The sequence below is a fragment of the Hyla sarda genome, chromosome 1 (assembly GCF_029499605.1).
Source record: "Hyla sarda isolate aHylSar1 chromosome 1, aHylSar1.hap1, whole genome shotgun sequence".
Lineage (NCBI taxonomy): Eukaryota > Metazoa > Chordata > Amphibia > Anura > Hylidae > Hyla > Hyla sarda.
Window position 1 is genome coordinate 126,415,741 of NC_079189.1, and position 23,191 is coordinate 126,438,931.

Consider the following 23,191-nt stretch of genomic DNA (forward strand, 5'->3'; position numbering starts at 1 on the left):
ACTTGTGCCAGAATCATGTTACATTTAATGAAATGTTCAACTGGAAGTGTAAGTCTAAGTTTAAGAAATATTGGTAGCTTTTCAATGAAGCATCATTTCCAAATCCTGAGCAATGAATTATGCACCGTAAGCAGTGTTTTCCCTGGGAAATTGTTTAGACATGCTCAATAGAGGGAGATTTTTTCAATAGTTTTTGACACCGTGAAAAACAAGTGCAGGTCATATTTACGGTAAAATTTGGAGCTTTTTTCTCCTTTCTGCACTTTTAAACAGTGGTGAGATAGTGGGAGGGGAGAACGGGAAGAGGTGGGGCCAGCAATCTTCAAACTTAAAGGGTACCTCTCATTAAAAAAACTTTTGATATATTATAGATTAATGTATGCAGAATAACTTTACAATTGCATGTTATTAAAAAATATGCTTCTTTCTATTTAATTTTCCACTTTGAAGAAATGACCACTAGGGGTCTCCCTACCAGTCCTGGCAGCAAGCATTTCAGACTCATGCTGGAGTCCTAAACACTACGAGCTGCCAGTCTGCTTTGTTCACAGCCTGTTTGGCTGTGAACAAAGCAGGCTGGCAGCTCTGAGTGTTTAGGACTCCAGCATGAGTCAGAAATGCTTGCTAAAAGGAGTGATCGGGAAAAATACAATAGAAAGAAACATATTTTTCATTAACATGCTATTGGAAAGTTATTCAACATTCATTAATCTAAAATATATCAAAAGTTTATTTGATAAGAGGTACCCTTTAAGAAAGACAATAGCGCACATTATAGCTAATTTATGTTACCTTTAATGATGGTCTATATTCAGGATATACCAAAAATATCTGCTTGGTGGGGTGATCATTTAAGTGAATGGGAGCTGGGATACTATACAATGTAAAGAGCTGTCTACTTCCGACTCTGTTCACCACGTGTTGCAGGTGTTGTGGCAGACAGCTATTTATGGGGGTGCTGGGTGTCGGACCACAACGGATCAGGTATTGATGGCTGATCCTGAAGATAAGTCAATAATAAGTCCTGAAAAATACTTTAAATATGTCATTTTACAGGAAATGATACTAAATTTTTATCAGGACTGCAACCATTATATACATATGACAGAACCATAGAACAGCCCTGTGAACAGGTATACATCCCCATGCACATAGCAGAGCCTATGGTGTCCTATAGTGGGCCTATGGTTCTGAAATAAGGTTCCATAGAGCCCTATGGGTGCACAATTACAGTTCTATATGACCCAGAGGTTGTAGAGAGCCATAAAACACCCTAGTGCATGAGCCCATAGAGATCTATTATTTTTCAAGGTCCAGTGTATTTGTATTCATTGCTGTTCCAACTAGATGGCTAACTATAATAAATTATATGTGCTAATCAAAATATGAACATTAAAGGGGTACTCCGCTCCCAGACATCTCATCCCCTATCCAAGGGATAGGGGATAAGATGTCTGATCGCGGGGATCTCGGCTGCTGCACCCCAGACATCTGGTGCGCGGAGCGGATGACTGGCTCGTGATGCCACGACTACCCCCCACTCGTGACATCACGGCTACGCTCCTTCAATGCAAGTCTATGGGAAGGGGAGTGACGGCTGTCATGTCCCCTTCCATAAACTTGCACTTAGGGGGCGTGGCCGTGACATCACGAGTGATGTGTGGCCGTGACGTCATGAGCCTATGGTGCTGCACCCAATGCTCTAAGCGTACGCCGGGTGCAGCAAGGAGGGTGGTTCCCCCGCGATCAGACATCTTATACCCTCTCCTTTGGATAGGGGATAAGATGTCTAGGGGCGGAGTACCCCTTTAAGCTTTAATAGCCTTATATAGTAGATTAACCTAGGGATCCATATAGAGCTGCTCCATCTAAATCATACAAGATGAGCTCCACCTTCCCATGAAGCCACTCTAGCTACCTGTGTAGTGTGTACGTCTTTATATCCTGTGACTTGTAATGAACATCATCACAAATAGTAAACGTCAAGTGCATATGTTATCTGATAGTTTATTTGGTACATTGTAGATATAAAGTACAGCTACACTCCTATGTCCCAATATTTGGCAATTACGGCAGGATAAACATGTCAGACAAGTAGAAGCCTATCTGATTTACTTTCCCGAAATGAATCTATAAAAATTCTGACATCAACAATAAGAAAGCAAATAATTATATTTAATCTGAGTAAGATTTTTCTAATTCAGAGATGAGCAAATCTGAAGGGTGTGATGATGAATAAATAGTCACTCCCTCAAGGTGTAAGGTGACATCATTGCGCCCAATGCTCATTGTAATTGTATAATTACCTCACCCTTGTTTTTCTGATTTGTTCCAAGCATAGAAGGAGCATTATTAATATTCGGAGATGGTTCCTAGCTGTCATCTTATTCTTAAACAGTGAAACACACAAGAATTCTGCCAGCTTTTAGTTTTTAACCATCAATTCTTGCAGCCCTTCCAAGAACACACAAGCTTTCATTAAAGGGGTTCTCCGGTGCTTAAACATCCTATCCCCTATCCAAAGTATAGGGGATAAGATGCCTGATCACGGGAGTCCTGCCGCTGGGGCTTGCATTGAGGGGCAGAGCGTGATGTCACACGCCGGCGAAGGCGTGACGTCACACGCCGCCCGCCCTGTAGTCACCCGCAATCAGTCCCGGAGCGAACACGCTCCGGGGACTGATTACAAACGGGGTGCCGCGTGCATGATCCCGGGGGTCCCCAGCGGCGGGACTCCCGCGATCAGGCATCCTTTGGATAGGGGAAAAGATGTTTAAGCACCGGAGAAACCCTTTAACAAATGTATTATTCTCAATGAGGGTGCACGTCTGCGTTCAGAAAGACATGGCCTTCGAAAGATCCGGGAGGAACTGTTGCTATCTTATGCCTATGGCAATGGTAACAAGCACATCTGTTTTCACTTTGAAGTGGAGTTTCCCTTAAGGGTCTATGCACACTATAAAATTTCCATCTGGGCATGGGTCAGGTCCACATGGTTATATTCGGCCGTGCCTCCTACACCCAGAATTTTTCTTGGTGAGTATTTTGTAGTGTTATGAAAGTTAGGAAATGTGTGGTGTCTCCGGTACCGGATTGCATCCGTTACCTTGTGGTGAGGTCCCCAAAGTCAGAGTCCCTAGCTACCGGTGGGATCCTCATCAATAGTTAGCCCCTTGTCACCCCTTTAATAGTTAAAATTACTCAAATTCAATGTGTAAATATGTAAATAAAGTGTACTTACCTTGTTGTAGTGTCGCAGGACCTGCAGGTCACGTGATGCGTTCCAAAACTCTATGGTTTATGGTTCAAGGACCTTTGGAGGAAGTCAGGTGATCGCCCACCATGCATTGTAACGGTGAGTGACAGTTGACACGGACCAATCCAAAAGGGCCCTGCCCCTGCCCATATAAGGGAGCGGTGGCCATTACTTTTTCTCTTTCCTCGTGGGCTACTGATGGAGGAGGATCTGCGCAGCCATCATCAGCAGTGACTAGGCCCAAGCCTTGCGGCAACGGCCATCTTACAAAACTGAGTTATCTCAATCTCTGTTAAGTTTGCAAGATCACCGGACCTCAACAGACCCCTAAATCCGGACGGATCTCTGCATCAATCCTAATTCTAATAGTCCTTTGGATAAGTCAATGGTCCGCAGCATCTGTCAATCACTGCCGGGCTGTATAGAGACTGTATTGCTAAGACTGTTGCTGTTAATTTGATGTACCGCAAGTACCTCAGTAAAGTTTATACAAGTTAAAGTTCATCCCTATTGTGGACTTTCATTCATTTAAGCACGCACCTATCGTTTCTGGGAAGGGTGGCGATAGGCCAAAGATTTACCGCAGCGTATTAACCCTCACCCTGGCGTCACGAGTGACAGGGGTTAAATTAACCCCTCATATACCGAAGTAATACCACAGCTACACTACACACCAAGGCAGTTACCACAAATGCTTTGGGCCCGAATTTATCAATCTATCATAGAGCAAAAGTGTTTGCCCATAACCACCAAACGCAGCCCAGCTTTCACTTTACCAGAGCTCATTAAGATATGAAAGCTGAGCTGTGATTGGTTGTTATAAACAAAATGAGAGAGTGTTCTAGGTAGATTTTTGGTAAAATACAAGACAATTGTTACACTGCAATAGCAGTGTGTGATTACTATATGTGCCAGAAAATCTCCTGGTATATTCAGTAAATTGAAATATAGCCCCCCCCCCCCCCCCCTCCTACTATATGTCTGGACTGTGCAATTCTATTCAGAGATATCCAGTAAAAATAGTAGCAAAGGAAACTATGTATGACTGATGCCATATCTTGGCATCCATCAGGTATTTGTTGGATGTATATGTCTGGGATTCTCTTTAATGGGCTCTTTAGGAACGCAGTGTGAAAATAGCATAGTGCTGGCCATATAACTAGATTTCAATGAGGGGAGGACATATTTTTTAATGGAGAGAAAGAGCTACTGCCTCTGGTGATGGCATATCTATAGGGAAAAGAATTGGGCATTAAGATTCAGCATGCCTGATCCTTCTCTTCCACGACATCATCATCAGAGGAAGGTTGGGAGGCCCCCATACACATAAGATAGTCAACCAGTGCCACCAAAATTGGCAATTTTGAACATTTGTTTTTTTTAAATGTATAAGTGTATAGGTGCCTTTACTTCTATAAACCACAGTGGAGACAGAAGCACATGTGCACAGGTATTCCCAGAAGTAGAGCCTAGGGCTGGGCGATATGACCAAATATGTGTATCACAGTATTTTTTTTAACTTACGGCGGTTCCACGGTATATAACGGTATTTTCACCCCCCCAAATCATGTGACCCACCAGCGCTGTTCTGGAGCACCCCCCCCCCTCCCCGGATACTGGAAGGGTTAAGATTTTTAAATAGAAGTCATTTACAAATCTGTTTAACTTTTGGCACCATTTGAATAAAAAAAGAAAAAGAAAATGTTTTCCAGTGGAGTACCCCTTTTAATCCTAGGCCAATTCTAGTATCTAAAGACAGGGCCCTAATGTATGTAGGGGATGGGGAATATGTTAAGGAATTATTTGGTACAAAATAGCAATACAGTATGTGGCAATGTCACACTTGGTTGGTACATATTAGTGTGTTTTAAGTGGTTTGTTCATACATAACATACTTTCAAACTCCATAGTTCGAAACGCGTAGGAATATGTTTTATGAAGATCACAGGCATGGTTAGATTGCCTCTGGAGTGCAAATAAACTACGGGATTTTTAGGAAGTGCAGGGCCATATTTCTATTTCGTCCCTGTGGTCTTGTTTACATGATATAAGCTTCCTTTACAACAAAAAATTGCCATATTGCCTTATGTTAGAGTAAAACATGGCCACGACTATTTTATTACAATATAATAATGGCAATAATAGGCCTAGATGAGAAGCCTGTAGAGCAGACCCACAAGGAGGTTGTGCACATACCACACCAGGCCATCTGAGGTAACAGCTAACATGTACTGTTATGGCAGGATTAAGGGATCACTCCTTTTCAATAAGTGTTTCTTTCTCTTTAAAACGGCTTAAGTAACAACCACAGGTATGTAGCACTGTATAATGACATAAAGTATTGGTTTATACTTACATATGCCTGTAATTAGGGACATGTAATGTTCTCCCCTATACACAAAGGAGGACTAACAACTACCCAGGTCTATTTCAGGCCTCTGTATTTATATGGATGATGCGGTAAGCCCCAGCAAATCTTTTTACATTTTTATTCTACAAAGCTGTTCAAGCCATTATTTTTAAGCTGGATTAACTGGGTCTCTTAAAGTGGGACCCACAGACCCTACACTGCACGGGTGATAACCATAAGCCTTAGCCACATGGCCATATAATGGCTCTTTACAACCTCAGAGTAGTGTGGAGCACCCATACAGGATTCCCAACTTCCTTGGAAGGAAAAATAAGGCTGATAGATAACCATGAATTCTTATTGATGCACTACACTATTTACAGTCATAGCGAAAAATAACAATTGCACTTTATGCAAATAGTTTCAACATACAATGGTCTTTTCTGGACCATTGTAACTTGAAATCAGACTCAACATACAATGCTATGGAATCTGTGAAACACGTCAATGGCTGGAAGAACCGACCAATCAGAATGGGCATTTACTGGTAAAACCCCTGTAGTCCTAAAGTGTATGAACTGATTGGCAGTCTGGTAGCGCCCCCTACAGTAAAGTTAGGTATTACATGTTCTGTACTACTTTTAAAGGGTACCTTTCATCAAAAAAACTTTTGATATATTATAGTTTAATGTATGCAGAATAACTTTCCAAAAGCATGTTATTAAAAAATATGCTTCTTTCTATTTAATTTTCCACTTTGAAAAAATGACCACTAGGGATCTCCCTACCAGTCCTTTTTTTTTTTTATAGATTTCAGACTCATGCTGGAGTCCTAAATCTCAGACTGCAGCCAGGACACAGACAAACTCAGCACTGCTCCCTGGCAGTGAGCAGTGCTGAGTTTGTCTGTGTTCTGGCTGCAGTCTGAGATTTAGGACTCCTGCATGAGTCTGAAATCTATATAAAAAAAAAAGGACTGGTAGGGAGACCCCTAGCGGTAATTTTTTCAAAGTGGAAAATTAAATAGAAAGAAGCATATTTTTTAATAACATGCTATTGGAAAGTTATTCTGCATACATTAAACTATAATATATCAAAAGTTTTTTTGATGAAAGGTACCCTTTAACCTATGTCATGGTTAGCTGCTCCTTTGGACCAAAACCGCATACGGGTCAAAACTGAGCTGACCGGAGTCACCGTTTGACTCCGGTCGGCTCATTAAAGTAAATGGCGTCACGGGCTGATCCAGCTGGGGTACGGGAGTGCCCGGTTTGCCCCTCCCCCAGCCGCATCCGGCGCCCGTATGTACAAAACGAGATGTGAGTGCAGCCTAAAGGCGGCTCCATTTTACTTTTTTAGGATGTTGTGTACTGTACAGGACCCTGAAGAAGCTCCTGTCCTCTACATAGACCAGTGTTTCCCAACGAGGGTGCCTCCAGCTGTTGCAAAACTACAACTCACAGCATGCCCGGACAGCAAAAGTCTGTCCGGGCATGCTGGGAGTTGTAGTTTTGCAACAGCTGGAGGCACCCTGGTTGGAAAACACAGAAACAGACAGTGATTTACAGCTCCCAGCTGATCTTAATTACTTTTATATGTAAGGACTTGCTTTATCTGTATTAGTTATCTACTTATTTTTCTTTAACACTCACTTTGTTTAATTTTTGGATGACATTTTGGTGGCTACATAACCAATTACCAGGTTTCCATAGAGTTATGGTCTCAACATACAATGGTTTCAACATACAATGGTCGTCCTGGAACCGATTAATATTGTAACTTGAGGGACCACTGTACATTGTCAACTGGGACTGTCAAGTGTCTCTCGCTGTAAGATCAGAAATCCTGTGCATCAAGCAGACTAGCTTTACAAGGGCACAATGCTGAACAAATCACTTTTATGTTAGAGCCATAAAAGGTAGCTCTGTGTGCTTCAGAAATGTCAATAGCCTCCATGGAACAATATCCCACTTATAAACTGTCAAAAACAAAGGAGGTTTAAAGGGCAAGTGAAGCCAATTTAAAATATAGTTGATATAAAAATCTCAACACACCTTCTAAGCAGCAACATGCTTTCCAGTACAGTGGTCCCTCAAGTTACAATATTAATTGGTTCCAGGACGACCATTGTATGCTGAAACCATTGTATGTTGAGACCAGAACTCTATGGAAACCTGGTAATTGGTTCTAAAGGCACCAAAATGTCTTCCAAAAAATAGGAAAAAGTGAGCATTAAAGAAAAAATAAGTAGATGACTAATGCAGATAAAGAAAATCCTTACATATAAAAGTAAGTAAGATCTGCTGGGAGCTGTAAATCACTGTCTATGACAGTGTTTGCCAAGCAGGGAGCCTCCAGCTGTTGCAGAACTACAACTCCCAGCATGCCCAGACAGCCAAAGGCTGTCTGGGCATGCTGGGAGTTGTAGTTTTGCAACAGCTGGGGGCACCTACTTGGGAAACACTGGTCTATGTAGAGGACAGGAGCTTCTTCAGGGTCCTGAACAGTACACGCTGTGTCCTAAAAAGTAACATGGAGCCGCCTTCACCTGGTGTCCAGAGGAGCAGGTAACCCTGGTACAGGTAAAGAGTACAGAACATGTAATACCTTCCTGTACTGTAGGGGGCGCTACCAGACACCAGTCAGTAATACAATACAATAATTCATTTTACCAGTGAATGCTCATTCTGATTGGTCAGTTCTTCCGGCCATTGACACGTTTCACAGATCTGGACTGTCTGTAGCATTGTATGTTGAAACTATTGTATGTTGATGCCATTGTAAGTTGAGGGATCACTGTACAAAGATACTTTCCAACCCATGGATACTGGAACTTCCCCAAACCACAATATATGGCACATTTCAAATGGGATTTTCTTTACCAGGCCCCAAAGCCTTTCTTTGTCCCTCACCCACATCAGGTATAGTAGGAACTCCCATGTAATACTCTCTCTAATATATACACTATAACGTCCAATGGGTACTGATTGGATGTCAGATGGATTGTGATGGTAAATGAGTTGAATCTAGGAATGCTTGCTTCACCTTCAAATCTGTTCTACAATGTATACCTCTAAAATCTTGTTGCTGTATAAAGGTGAGTAAAATGATTTTGTTCACTACAACTCGACCACTTTTAAACTGCATGAATATGAAGTCCCAGAAGAATATGTCTAATCCAGTCAGAGTATTGGAACGTCACGGTGACCCTAGACAATGGGACACATTTACTTTCCTTAATTTTCATGTACACAGTAAACATGTCTGCTATGTTGTGAATACCGTGATAAAAATCATTACCGGAGCCTTCCATGAGTGATGATGGTTCTCATTATACTGACTGAGGGGGAAGTCAGAAGGGAATAACTGCATTTCTGGCACAAGGAAATACCGATTCTAAGAAAGAAAGGAAGGAAACGGCACTAGTGCTTCAATCTTCCAATATAGTGTGAACTGTCCCTTAACTGTATGTTACCAACCAGATGGACATGTCCCACCTGGGCTAGAAATATAGATCGGAGGGAGCTACGATGTCTGGTAGTGCTCTACGTGTATAAAGATGCTCGTACCGACTGTAACAAACATAGAAGGGAAAATACGGAGCACTCACACTGCGACTCTTGTACGGAGGCTGGCGGCTGATGGATGAACTCAGTCCCGGACTTCCATGGCGGAGAGGCGGTAGGTGTAACGAGGGGAGCCTCACGGACCGTATCACGCCCACTGGCGCTTCGTCAGGCCATGTATCAGACACAGCCTGACGAAGTGCCAGTGGGCGTGATACGGCATAAAAATAGTTATACTGTATGTGTTATGTCACCGTAGATCAGTCTTTTTTGTTTCATTATCTTGCATAGGTCTATGCAGCACCTTTGTTTTGATGCTGCCAGAGCTTGCCATTGATGGCATTACCTGGTACTATAGATCTCATGATTCCTCTCCACTCTCACAGACATTGCTTCTGTTTACAGATGATTGCTTTATTTACTACCTGTCCTCACACACTAAACAGGTTTATTCACATTACACCTTGTGTCAATCGAATATATACCTCGGGAGAGGTTCCTAAAGTAAAATGTTATTGATAATTGTATATGCAGTGGGATATGTTGCCTATAGGGTCTATATAACAAAATGTATTCTGTGTAAAAAAAAAAAAATTTTTTTTTGGCTACTTATAGTTCTGTGGTATTTCATACAGCAAAAAGAAAAGATATTCTGGAATAATGGGGGCTAAATGACACTCTTTCAGAGTGCATATGGCAAGCCGACATTGTAAAACACAGTATGAAAGTCTCCTGCCAGATAGAGCCTTGCTACTCCATTGCTCACAAGACCTGATGCCCAGCATGTAAAACATGATCCCTTGTTAGACAGGGAGCAAGTAGGGGAGATACAAACACTATATTAGTAAGTGACTTATGTAAACACTTTCCACATAATTTAACTATGGGGACACCTAGGAAAACCCATTTTACTATGGGAACACCTATGTCAACACCACGTAAGCTAAGAAAGAGAAATGGTGTATTTATGTAAATAGAAGAATAGAATCCTATCCTAACTGTCATGTCTCAGGAGATAAATACCATTTCATTTCTGTTTAAAAGCACTATTTGGTGAGCATGAATAAAAGGACTTTCAATTGGAAATAACTTTTTTTCCAGATACTTAATGTGTAATAATGTAATGTCTGATATTTGTCTTGTACCCTCAGAATTGTAAAGTGCTGCAGAATTTGCTGACACTATATAAATACAAGTTTATTAAGAAAATAAGTTAAGAAATTAAGAAAGAAATCTGTTATTTTATCCACACTATTATCTAGGCTCTCAACCTCTGTTTTGTGTATCCCAGAGGGCATTAGGAAAACTCGCCCAGTCCTCATCCTTTTAATAGGCGCATGATCAGAGCCTTGACGCTTCTCTGATGGAAAATATTTTAGCAGGGGGTACTTGGCAATGTAACATTGAGATATATTGCAGGATTTTTTTTTGCTGCCATAAGGCATTCTGAATATAATGCTGTACAGTGACCCCCCGACCTACGATGGCCCTGACATACGATCATTTCAACATACGATGGCCTCTCAGAGGCAATCGCATGTTGAAGGCAGCATCAACATTCGATGCTTTTGTATGTCGGGGCCATCGCATAAACGGCTATCCGGCAGCGCAGACTGCTTCAGCTGCCACCGGATAGCCGTTTACGGTGCCCCGTGTGGTCTGCTGACGATCACTTACCTGTCCTCGGAGCTCCGGCGCGTCCTCTACGGGATCCCCTGCATCGTCGGCGCTCTCCATGGTCGTCATCACGTCATCCAATAGGAGCGGCGTGCGTAGCGACGTGATGGCGGCGACGGAGAGCGAGGATGCCGGGGAAGCAGAGGCCTTGCCGGAACGTTGGGGACACTCCAGGGACGCGGCAACAGCGATGGAAGGCGACATCCAGGGCAGCGGTGACGGTCCGGAGCGGCGGGGACACGTGAGTATAACCTCCAATACCAGTGGTCTTCAACCTGCGGACCTCCAGATGTTGCATAACTACAACTCCCAGCATGCTGGGTGTTGTAGTTTTGCAACATCTGGAGGTCTACAGGTTGTAGACCACTGTCCTATACTTTACATTGCACGGATCCCTCAACATACGATGGTTTCAACAAACAATGGTCCATTTGGAACGGATTACTATCGTATGTTGAGGGGCCACTGTATTGTGGTATTATTCTCCACTAGAATCAATGCATCTGATGGAGAATGGCATGACTATTTTCCATATGTACCATACCTAACCTTTATATTCCTCTAGCACATATATCCTGATAAAAGTCTTTAGTCTAGAGCAATGGTCTTCAACCTGCGGACCTCCAGATGTTGCAAAACTACAACTCCCAGCATGCCCAGACAGCCGTAGGCTGTCTGGGCATGCTGGGAGTTGTAGTTTTGCAACATCTGGAGGTCCGCAGGCTGAAGACCACTGGTCTAGAGTGTTACCAGCAGATACATTTTCATGTCTTCCATTGCTTGTTTAACAGCAGTGATGTGCTTTCCAGGAATAAGGACAAGCTCATTTATGACATGGGTCTACTATGGTGGTGACACACAGCATGATGACATCGGAACCATACAATGATCTGGCTTTACAAGCGGAGACTCATCTATAGAATGTGATAGTCTGGACAGAGCGTGAGTCATCATAAACATAATCATTATGTCATCAGTTCTGTGTCCCAGGATTGTCTGTGTTTCTTGCACACTGTGTGACTCACTGGCAGTGTCTACCCCCTATGATAAACCATCTGAAAAAGTGGAACAATATAGATCTACAAAACAAAACCTCATAGTCTGGCATCCTTCGGACGAAAATGTTTTCAGAGTGTGTCTATAGCAAGAAACAGCTGGATTAGGATTTATCAGAACAATGTCATTGTAGCGGCATACTTATTCATGTTCTAAGCATTAGAAAACAAGACAAAACCGGCAGCAGCCATCTGAATCTCCAGACTACAGCCACATGGACTAAAAGTTCAATACGTCTTAATACAGCCTTTCTTTTAGGATGGGGAGTACTTCATCTTTAATCTCTCACCCGTCTGACTGTGATACAATAGAAATAACAATGATCTGAGTTCATGAGCCCTTCTTCTATTATGCTTGTTTGGATCCCAACTAAGAAGGGAATAAAGGATACCTGTCACTTTAACAAACGTATCACGTATCAGAAGTTTTGATTGGTTACAGTCTGGGAAAAGGGACTTCTACAAATTGCTTAAATGAAGGGGTAAAAGCACCCCTCAGAGCGGTGAGAGTGCTGTATAGGTTAGTAGAAAGTCTATGACATGAGTAGAGGAGTGTTGAGCGGCATAGGCCATATTTGAATTTGCGACATTTCGCGAATATATGGACGAATATTCGTCATATGTTCGCAAAATTCGCATATTTGCAATATTGGCGGCCTTTTTTTTTTACTACGCGCCATAAAATTTGCATGCGCATTCGCAATATCGAGTGATAAAAGAGCTAAAAGAAGGGTGGGATCAATATGCGCGAATATTCACATATGCTAATTTTCGGGCGCCCGCCAGTCTGACACAGTAACTACTATTGAAGCCTTGTTTACACAACAATCCGGAAGCAGGGAGGGATAATCACTGTGATGTGTACTGTGAAAAAAAATGTGAATATTCGTAATTGCTTATATTTTGCTAATATAAGTCAGTTTTATTAAAAAAGGTCAAGTAAAGGTGCCATCAAGTCATCTAAAGTCCTAGACCTTAGGGATCCGCTACATGGGTCTCTGAAGGCCTCTGCTTCTGCACCACCCCCCCAATAAATGATCAGATGGCATTTGAGTATTAGGGTTTATTATGTCATATGTATTAAGCCCAGGAAAGTACAGTGACCCCCCGACCTACAATGGCCCCGACATACGATCATTTCAACATACGATGGCCTCTCAGAGGCCATCGCATGTTGAAGGCAGCATCAACATATGATGCTTTTGTATGTCGGGGCCATCGCATAAACGGCTATCCGGCAGCGCAGACTGCTTCAGCTTCCACCGGATAGCCATTTACGGTGCCCCGTGTGCCCCGCTGATGATCACTTACATGTCATCGGGGCTCCGGCGCGTCCTCTTCGGGATCCCCTGCATCATCCGTGCTCTCCATCGTCGTCATCACGTCGCTGCGCACGCCGCCCCGTCATCCAATAGGAGCGGCGTGTGTAGCGACGTGATGGCGGCAACGGAGAGCGAGGATGCCGGGGAAGCAAAGGCCTTGCCGGAGCGTCGGGGACACCCCAGGGACGCGGCGACAGCGATGGAAGGCGACATCCAGGGCAGCGGTGACGAGCGGTGACGGTCCGGAGAGGCGGGGACAGGTGAGTACAACTTTCTCTAACAGTGGTCTTCAACCTGCGGACCTCCAGATGTTGCAAAACTACAACTCCCAGCATGCCCGGACAGCAGTTGGCTGTCCGGGCATGCTGGGTGTTGTAGTTTTGCAACCTCTGGAGGTCCGCAGGTTGTAGACCACTGTCCTATACTTTACATTGCATGGATCCCTCAACATACGATGGTTTCAACAAACGATGGTCCATTTGGAACGGATTACCATCGAATGTTGAGGGACCACTGTATATTCACTGTAAAAAGCAGTACATCATTTCTGGCGTGAGGGATAGAAAATAATTACCCAAACCACCTGGCATGTAGAGCGTATTATTAAGGTCCTTACTCATACAAATAGATATTCTGGAAACAGTAGTTGTGTAATAGTAAAGCGGAATATACATGAGTTGTGGATCCAGGGATATTAGGGACGGATTATAAATACATCTGCCCCTAATAGGAGGTGATCGGAATCATGGTGGTTGCTATAGATCAGCACAGCAGTCTTATAGGTTAGACTTGTCCATTATACGTTACTGTGTCTAGCGTACCACAGATGGCAAACTTCATGGAATTCAGAATTTTATCATAAAAGATCTAGATCAGTGGTCTCCAACCTGCGGACCTCCAGATGTTGCAAAAATACAACTCCCAGCATGCCCGGACAGCCTTTTCCAGCCCACCGGAGCACCAGAAAGCTGAACTAATTTATGCAGGATAAGTCATCAACTGCCGAGCCGAGAAGTTCGTGACGAATCGAATTTACTGTAAGTTCGCTCATCTCTAGTGGCATGCACTAAATGCCTTTTTCATCATATGTTTTGGCCCGCATCAAAGTGCACAAAAAAAAACTACATGTGATCCTGTCCTAAATCTCGAGGGAAATCTCTTAGTTGTTAATTTATGCATGTATTTCCAGGAGTAATAACAGAAGAATGGTAGAGTTTTATGAAAGTATGATACATCATTCTTAGATTATTGGAAATACAAGTGTTTGGTAACACAGAAAGGTCAGGAGAGATGACAGATGAGCTCACACTGCTGCTTAGCTCCGCTAAATGGAGCTCCATTGCTTAACATGTTTAAAGGACCAGGGTTCAGTGGAGAAAAAAATACTGCATGTCCTATTCCCCCCCCCCCCCCCTCTATAATACCAGACACCCGGCGGACCCCATTTAAGTAAACACAATCCATCTGGACCCGGTGATGTCTGTTCTGCAAAGGGTCCCTTCAGCTTTGTTGCTTGGTGTAGAACGGACCCTAAACAGGACAAAGCCCAGCGGCAGTGGGAACGAACTCTTAAAGGGGTACTTCGGTGAAAAACTTTTTTTTTTTTTTTTTTTTAAATCAACTGGTGCCATAAAGTTAAACAGATTTGTAAATCACTTCTATTAAAAAAATCTTAATCCTTCCAGTACTTTTTATGGGCTGTATACTAAAGAGAAATCCAAAAAAGAAATGCATTTCCTGTGATGTCCTGACCACAGTGCTCTCTGCTGTCCATTTTAGGAACTGGAGAAAATCCCCATGGCAAACATATGCTTCTCTGGACAATTCCTAAAATGGACAGCATAGATCAGCAGAGAGCACTGTGGTCAGGACATCACAGGAAATGCATTTCTTTTTGGATTTCTCTTTAGTATACAGCCTCTAAAAAGTACTGGAAGGATTAAGATTTGTTTTAATAGAAGTGATTTACAAATCTGTTTAACTTTCTGGCACCAGTTGATTTAAAAAAAAAAAAAAAAGTTTTCCACGGTAGTACCCCTTTAAGATTTTACCATTCATGCAACTTCTTAATACAGGATCCAAGGTGAACCTACAAATTCCAATCCATTTCACCATCCTTCAGGTTAACAAAAGCTGCAAGGATTTATTTTCCTAATAACCGGTAACAAATCATATAAGAGAATCCCTCAGTAACAGCAGTTTCTCCTCCGCTGTAATAAGCCTATACCCCTTCAGGTATTAGCCCCCCATTCACTATGCCGTCTCAGCACATGCTGGTCTCCTTCCAAAATCCAACCCTTCAAGTCTTCTCTCCAAGTTTCTGTAAACACATCATTAGAAGGCCGTCTCTTTCATTTTCCTTCCCAGCGTTCCTTAAAAATACATTCCTTTTGCCAGGAAACTCTGCTGTATTTTTGTCTGCAAAACCCAATTTTAAACAAATGTTCATAGCCACAGCGTGAACCTGAGCTGCCTTGGGCTCTGTTACTTTAACTAAGGGAGCCAGAAAGGGTGCCTCTTATCAGTTATTAGCCAGGGGGCACAGGCGGGCATCAGAGACTTATCACTACTGCATATCTGGGTGAAGTGGAGATGACAAGTCTGTGTGTGTATGGATTCCTACATCTTACAAGCCTCTTAGCATGCTCAATGTACTCTCCAGCTGTAACAATGTATCTTTTTCACCGTATAAGACGCACTTTTTCTTCCCCAAAATTGGGGGGGGGGGAAAAGTTGGTGCGTCTTATATGTCAAATACACATTAAAACCTGTCCTATCGCGGCGGTCCCTGCGGCCATCAACGGCCGGGACCCGCGGCTAATACAGGACATCACGATCGCGGTGATGCCCTGTATCAACCCTTCAGACGCGGCGATCAAAGCTGACCACCGCGTCTGAAGCGAAGGTGACACTGACCCGGCTGCTCAGTCGGGCTGTTCGGGACCGCCGCGGTGAAATCGCGGCGGCCCGAACAGCTTACAGTGCCGGGATCCCCTGCATGGCCGGCGCTCTCCTTCGTCGTCATCACCTCGTCGCGCACGCCGTGCCGTCATCCAATAGGAGCGGCGTGCGTAGCGGTGTGCGTAGTGACGTGATGGCGGCAACGGAGAGCGAGGATAGCCGGCAGCAGAGATGTTCCGGACCGACGGGGACACCTTGGCGACAGTGATGGAGGGCGACATCCAGGGCAGCGGTGACGGGTCCGGAGCTGAGGGGTCACGTGAGTGTTACCTCCTATACCAGTGGTCTTCAACCTGCGGACCTCCAGATGTTGCAAAACTACAACTCCCAGCATGCCCGGACAGCCAACGGCTGTCCGGGCATGCTGGGAGTTGTAGTTTTGCAACCTCTGGAGGTTCGCAGGTTGAAGGTTCAGAATATTTTTTTCTAGATTTTCATCCTTTAAAATTGGGTGCATTTTATATGTCGGAGCGTCTTATATGGCGCAAAAAATACGGTAAGCTAAAAGTATATGATCAGTGTCAGTACTAGCACAAGTTGTAAGTAACACACCTGTGTAGTAAACATATATAACAGACAAAGTTTACTTCACATCATAGACTACACCGAACAACACTTCTTGTACTATTTTGTGGACCCAAGTGGGAATTTCCGGAATAAATACAGTTGAAAATCCCATTAGTTATTAGAACTAAGGACAGAAGGTAAATGGGAACATGAGGGACTATTTGTTTTAGACAATAGACATGCCATAGGCTGGAATCACACATTAAGGGGAAGATTTATCAAAACCTGTGTAAAGGAAAAGTTGCCCAGTTGCCCATAGCAACCAATCAGATCACTTCTTTCATTTTTCATGGGCCTTGATAAGAATGTGTGATAAGAATGTGCTATGGGCAACTTTGCCTCTCCACAGGTTTTGCTAAATCTCCCCCTAAGTGTTTGAGCCAATTTTTTTCAGCAAAATCCTGAAGTAGATCCAGCAAAACATGATTAGGGTGCATGCCCACTACGTTTCTTAAGATACGGGACCGTATACGGCTGGGGAGAGGGGGGCGGAGAGTCGGGGGCGGGGCAGCCGCACGCTGCCGTATGCGGTCCCGTATCTAATGTATTTCAATGAGCGACCGGAGTGAAACGCTGCCTCCGATCGGCTCCGTTTTGCCTCGTATATGGTTTCCCGACCGGACCTAAAAACGCTATTGACTACGTTCGTAGGTCCGGTCGGGAAATCGTATACGGGCCAAAACGGGGCCGATCGGAGGCAGCGTTTCACTCCGGACGCTCATTGAAATACATTAGATACGGGACCGCATACGGCAGCGCGCGGTTGCCCCGCCCCCAACTCCCCAGCTGTATACAGTCCCGTATCTTAAGAAACGTAGTGTGCATGCACCCTAATAAAAGAAAAGTCACATAATTTCCTCTACTGTGTATCCACTTCTGTGTTTGGCTCAGGCCCTGTTCACACTGTGGAATTTCACATGGAGTTTGGCGCACAATCTGTGTGTATTCCACTCCAAAATCTCTGTATGTCTTCTGCTCAAAACCTGCATCCCACTAAATTTAAAGGGGTACTCCGGTGGAAATTTTTTTTTTTTTAAATCAACTGGTGCCAGACAGTTAAACAGATTTGTAAATGACTTCTATTATAAAATCTTTATCCTTCCAGTACTTATTAGCTGCTCTATACTACAGACAAATTAATTTTCTTTTTGGATTTTTTTTTTTCCTGTGCTGACACCTCTGTCCGTATCTGGAACTGTCCAGAACAGGAGCATATCCCCATAGCAAACCTATGGTGCTCTTGACAGTCCCTGATACGGACAGAGGAGTCAGCAGAGAGCACCGTGGACAGAAAAAAAAAAAGAAATCCAAAAAGAAAGAAACTTTCTCTGTAACATACAGCCGCTAATATGTACTGGAAGGATAAAGATTTTTTAATAGAAGTAATTTACAAATCTGTTTAACTTTCTGGCACCAGTTGATAAAAAAAAAAAAATGTTTCCACTGGAGTACCCCTTTAATGGGAATCTACGCCAAAGTTTTTACAGCGCCGATATGAAATGTCATGCCACATGTTTGTGCAGGTTTCGTATGAATTCGGCATGGACACTGCATTTTGTTGCCAGGATACACATTAGCGCCACTGTATGGGGTTAATCTGCATCTGACAAAAAATGTAAATAAATGAATCTGCTGTATGAACATGTACAAAAAAAAAAAAAACGCATCATCAACTTGATTCCAGCATAACACACTCCAGTAGCTGATGGCACTTGCTGATCCACTATCCCTGTTTAATCAACTGGTGCCAGAATGTTAAACAGATTTGTAAATTACTTCTATTAAAAAATCTTAATCCTTCCAGTACTTATTAGCTGCTGAATACTACAGAGGAAATTATTTTCTTTTTGGAACACAGAGCTCTCTGCTCACATCACGACCACAGTGTGGAACTGTTTCTTGCACGATGTTTGCTGCCTGTATGTTCCTGAATAAAGCCATTGTAGTTCCCTGGACTGGTGAGTGCGGCTTTTTTCTTCTTCTATGTGTTTTGCATTTGCATCTGGGTGTTCTGCACCCTGCACTGGGAACCAGGTCAGATAGCCATACCTTTCTATACTGTGGTGAATCGAAGAGGTCCGTGAGTGGTGTCGCCGCATACATTGTCTATTGTTTGTGCACATCATGACCACAGTGCTCTCTGCTGACATCATGACCACAGTGCTCTCTGCTGACATCATGACCACAGTGCTCTCTGTTGACATCTCCGTCCATTTTAGGAACTGTCCAGAGCAGCATATGTTTTCTATGGGGATTTTCTCCTACTCTGGACAGTTCTTAAAATGGACAGAGGTGTCAGCAGAGAGCACTGTGGTCATGATGTCAGCAGAGATCTCTGTGTTCCAAAAAGAAAATAATTTCCTCTGTAGTACTCAGCAGCTAATAAGTACTGAAAGGATTAAAGGGGTACTCCGGTGAAAACCTTTTTTCTTTTAAATCAACTGGAGGCAGAAAGTTAAACATATTTGTAAATTACTTCTATAAAAAAATCTTAATCCTTCCAGTACTTATTAGCTGCTCAATGCTACAGAGGAAATTCCTTTCTTTTTGGAACACTGATGACATCACAAGCACAGTGCTCTCTGCTGACATCTCTGTCCATTTTAGCAACCGTGCATAGCAGATGCATGCTAAGGGCAGCATGGTGGCTCAGTGGTTAGCACTGCTGCCTTGCAGAGCTGGGGACTTGGGTTCAAATCCCCATAAGGACAACAATAAATAAAGCGTAATGATGTCAGAACTGTGCTCGTGATGTCATCAGAGAGCATTCCAAAAAGAAAATAATTTCCTCTATAATATTCAGCAGCTAATAAGTACAGGAAGGATTAAAAATTTTTAATAGAAGTAATTTACAAATATGTTTAACTTTCTGCCACCAGTTGATTTAAAAGAAAAAAAGCTTTTCACCGGAGTACCCCTTTAAGATTTTTTCATAGAAGTAATTTACAAATCTGTTTAACCTTCTGGCACCAGTTGATAAACAATAATAATAATTAAAAAAAAAGTTTTCCACCCGAGTACCCCTTTAAAGGCTTGTCTCATCTGTAGCGCCTCTTCAGGAAAAACAATGTATTACAGAGAGGTCAATGGATGGATTCAGTTTTTTAATGCATTGATCCCCAACCTATGGTTCTCCAGCTGTTGCAAAACTACAACTTGGATGGATTCAGTTGTTTAATTCATTGATCCCCAACCTATGGTTCTCCAGCTGTTGCAAAACTACAACTTCCAGTGTGCCCTGACAGCCTTCGGCTGTCAGGGCACACTGGGAGTTGTAGTTTTGCCACAGTTAGAGGGCCACCGGTTGGAGATCACCGGCTAAATGGATGCCCACAGTCATCTGGCACTGAAGGTTTTCTATTAACTGGTGATTATTAATAGATATTTGTAAGTAAATGTAAGTTATAAAAAAAAAATATTTTTTCCACATATATCATTATATACAGTACATTATACATATAGACTTATAAAGACAGATTTGGATATGTGTAAATGACATGTATAGAATGAATTATATGCAGATACAAGGGTGCGCTCTACTACAGAGAGAAGAATGAGATCAGACAGTGAGAATCTCTGACAATAAGGAGAGTGTCAGTCCTTGACATGGTCCTACCTGGGGGTGGGGGACTCCGCTGTAAGGCCAGGTCCTAGCAGCAGGTAAGTACTGCAGTGCTCAGACACTCAGAGGAGCTAGAACAGTAACTTCATGATGGAGCGATTCTTCAGAAAGGAGCCTGTGTCCAGCTGTACTTTCACAATAAGAGTCCTCCTCCCCCTAAACAGGATTCCTGCCTGTGTGTAGCAGGAGGCGTAGCTGCTCTGGATGACACAGCAGCACTGTGTGAGGACTAGGTCAGTGCTGCCAGGATACTGTTCACACTGCAGCCACTGCTAATCCTCTGGGGGGAGGACCCAACACTGCCAGTCTAGGTGGCAACAGGGGGTTTAAGAGTCTCTTCTCAGCCAACTCTACCAATAAAAAAAGTTCACTTAAGTTTTCGAGAAAAAAAAAATCTCTGTTTCCTGGGTGACAATTAGAGATGAGCGAACTTACAGTAAATTCGATTCGTCACAAACTTCTCGGCTCGGCGGTTGCTGACTTTTCCTGCATAAATTAGTTCAGCTTTCCGGTGCTCCGGTGGGCTGGAAAAGGTGGATACAGTCCACTCTCCATTGAAAATCACATGCCAAAAGATGCATCAGGTTGTGTCCATTTTGCATCCTGTAAGGTTTTGCCAGTTTTTTTTCCCATACCCAAAACCGTAGCCTACCACGGTTTTTGGTCCGGGTGAAAAACTGTATTAAACCGTATATGTTTTTTTTTTTTTTTAACATGGGAGTCAATGGGAACCGTACAGAACCGTATGTGCGTACGGTTCCATCCGGTTTTCACCATACCTTTTTTGACTTTGCACAGTTTTTTTTCTTGGAATTTCAATCAAACAAGTGAAACTTTATTCATAATGGAATGGAAAGTTAAAAACTTATACGTTTTTTTTCTTAAAAAACAGATGCAACCGGACATAATTTTTTTAACCGTATACGGTTTTTAACTGTATACGGGTGAAAATTTGTACACTCGTTTTGATACAGTTTAGTCCGGTTTTGAGGAATCAGTTTTTCATCAAGAACCTGATACGGGAACTGTAGTGCAAAAACGTGGTGTGAATGCAGCCTCAGTTGTGGCTCTGTTCACTAAGCTATCATGGCTTCCATTACAATAATGATGGCAATGCCAGACCTGGCAAATTACGGAGATCGTCTGTACCCGACAGATTTCATTGACCTGTAATGGGGTCCGTCAGGTTCCGGATGGTGTCTGTCGTTTTGACAGGATTATTAGTGCTGCGTGCTGCCTCTCTTTCTTCTTTGTCAAATCTAAAGAAACTAGAGATGAGCGAACTTACAGTAAATTCGATTCGTCACGAACTTCTCGGCTCGGCAGTTGATAACTTATCCTGCATAAATTAGTTCAGCTTTCAGGTGCTCCCGTGGGCTGGAAAAGGTGGATACAGTCCTAGGAGACTCTTTCCTAGGACTGTATCCATCTTTTCCAGCCCACCGGAACACCTGAAAGTTGAACTAAGTTATGCAGGATAAGTCATCAACTGCCGAGCCGAGAAGTTCGTGACGAATCGGATTTACTGTAAGTTCGCTCATCTCTAAAAGAAACTACTGACTGAGGAGAAGAACTGAGCCTCCGACGGTAGTGTGGACAGAGCCTTACGCAGCTTCTATCAGCAGTATGCCGAGATTTTAGATAGTCCAAGAGCTACGTTTTTTCAGGCGCATTTAATTTGTAAAAATGCAAAATCGCAGACAAATTAGGTCTTCATTTTTAACATTAATGTGTTCAATGTAAGTCTATAGGAAAGTGGTTGTCTGTATACATAATGGGCGAGATTAATCAAAACCTGTGGAGGGGAAACATTGACCAGTTGCCCATAGCAACCAATCAAATCACTTCTTTCATTCTTAACAAGGCCACTGAAAAATAAAAGAGGTGATCTGATTGGTTGCTATGGGCAACTGGGCAACTTTTTGTCAGCACAGGTTTTGATAAAACTCCCCAATATGTTAAATGGCACTCTTCAATATTTACAGGTGATTCTTTGGTATTTTAGGTGGAAATGCTGTATCTCATGAAGTGCCGTATTTTTCGCCGTATAAGACGCACTTTTTCTTCCCCAAAACTGGGGGGGAAAAGTCGGTGCGTCTTATACGGCGAATACACCCCTATCGCGGCGGTCCCTGCGGCCGGGACCCGCGGCTAATACAGGACATCATCGATCGCGGTGATGCCCTGTATTAACCCTTCAGTAGCGGCGATCAAAGCTGACCGCCGCATCTGAAGGGAAAGGGACACTAACCCAGCTGTTCAGTCGGGCTGTTCGGGATTTCACCGCGGCGGTCCCGAACAGCCCAACTGAATAGCCGGGTTAGTGCTTACAGGACACCAGGAGGGACCTTACCTGCCTCCTCGGTGTCTTCTCCTTTCAGGGATCCCCTGTATGGCCGGCGCACTCCTTCCTCGTCATCACGTTGTCGCGTACGTGCGTCGGCGTGCGTAATGACATGATGGTGGCGATGGAGAGCGAGTATGCCCGGCCAGCAGCAGAGACGTTCCGTAACGACGGGGACACGGCGACAGCGATGGAGCGACATCCAGGGCAGCGGTGACGGGTCAGGAGCGGCGGGGACACGTGAGTATTAACTCCTATGCAGTGGTCTTCAATCTGCGGACCTCCAGATGTTGCAAAACTACAACTCCCAGCATGCCCGGACAGCCAATGGCTGTCCGGGCATGCTGGGAGTTGTAGTTTTGCAACATCTGGAGGTCCACAGGTTGAAGACCACTATTGGGTTAAAATTTTCTAATTTTTTAGATTTTGCACCTATAAATTGGGTGCGTCTTATACGCCGGTGCGTCCTAT

General features: G+C 43.4%; 1 protein-coding gene across 3 annotated transcripts in view; it reads right to left on the reverse strand.

The window, feature by feature from the left end:
- The window catches only part of PALLD (palladin, cytoskeletal associated protein), a 236,780-nt gene that overhangs the window by 63,748 nt on the left and 149,841 nt on the right, over positions 1 to 23,191 (reverse strand). The window contains exon 1 of one of the 3 annotated variants that reach the window (XM_056561007.1): positions 20,371 to 20,520. The exons of the other annotated variants lie outside the window; for them this stretch is intronic. The gene's annotated coding sequence lies outside the window, so the exon portion shown is untranslated. Of the gene's footprint in view, positions 1 to 20,370; positions 20,521 to 23,191 lie in introns of those variants that run through there. 3 annotated transcript variants of the gene reach the window in all.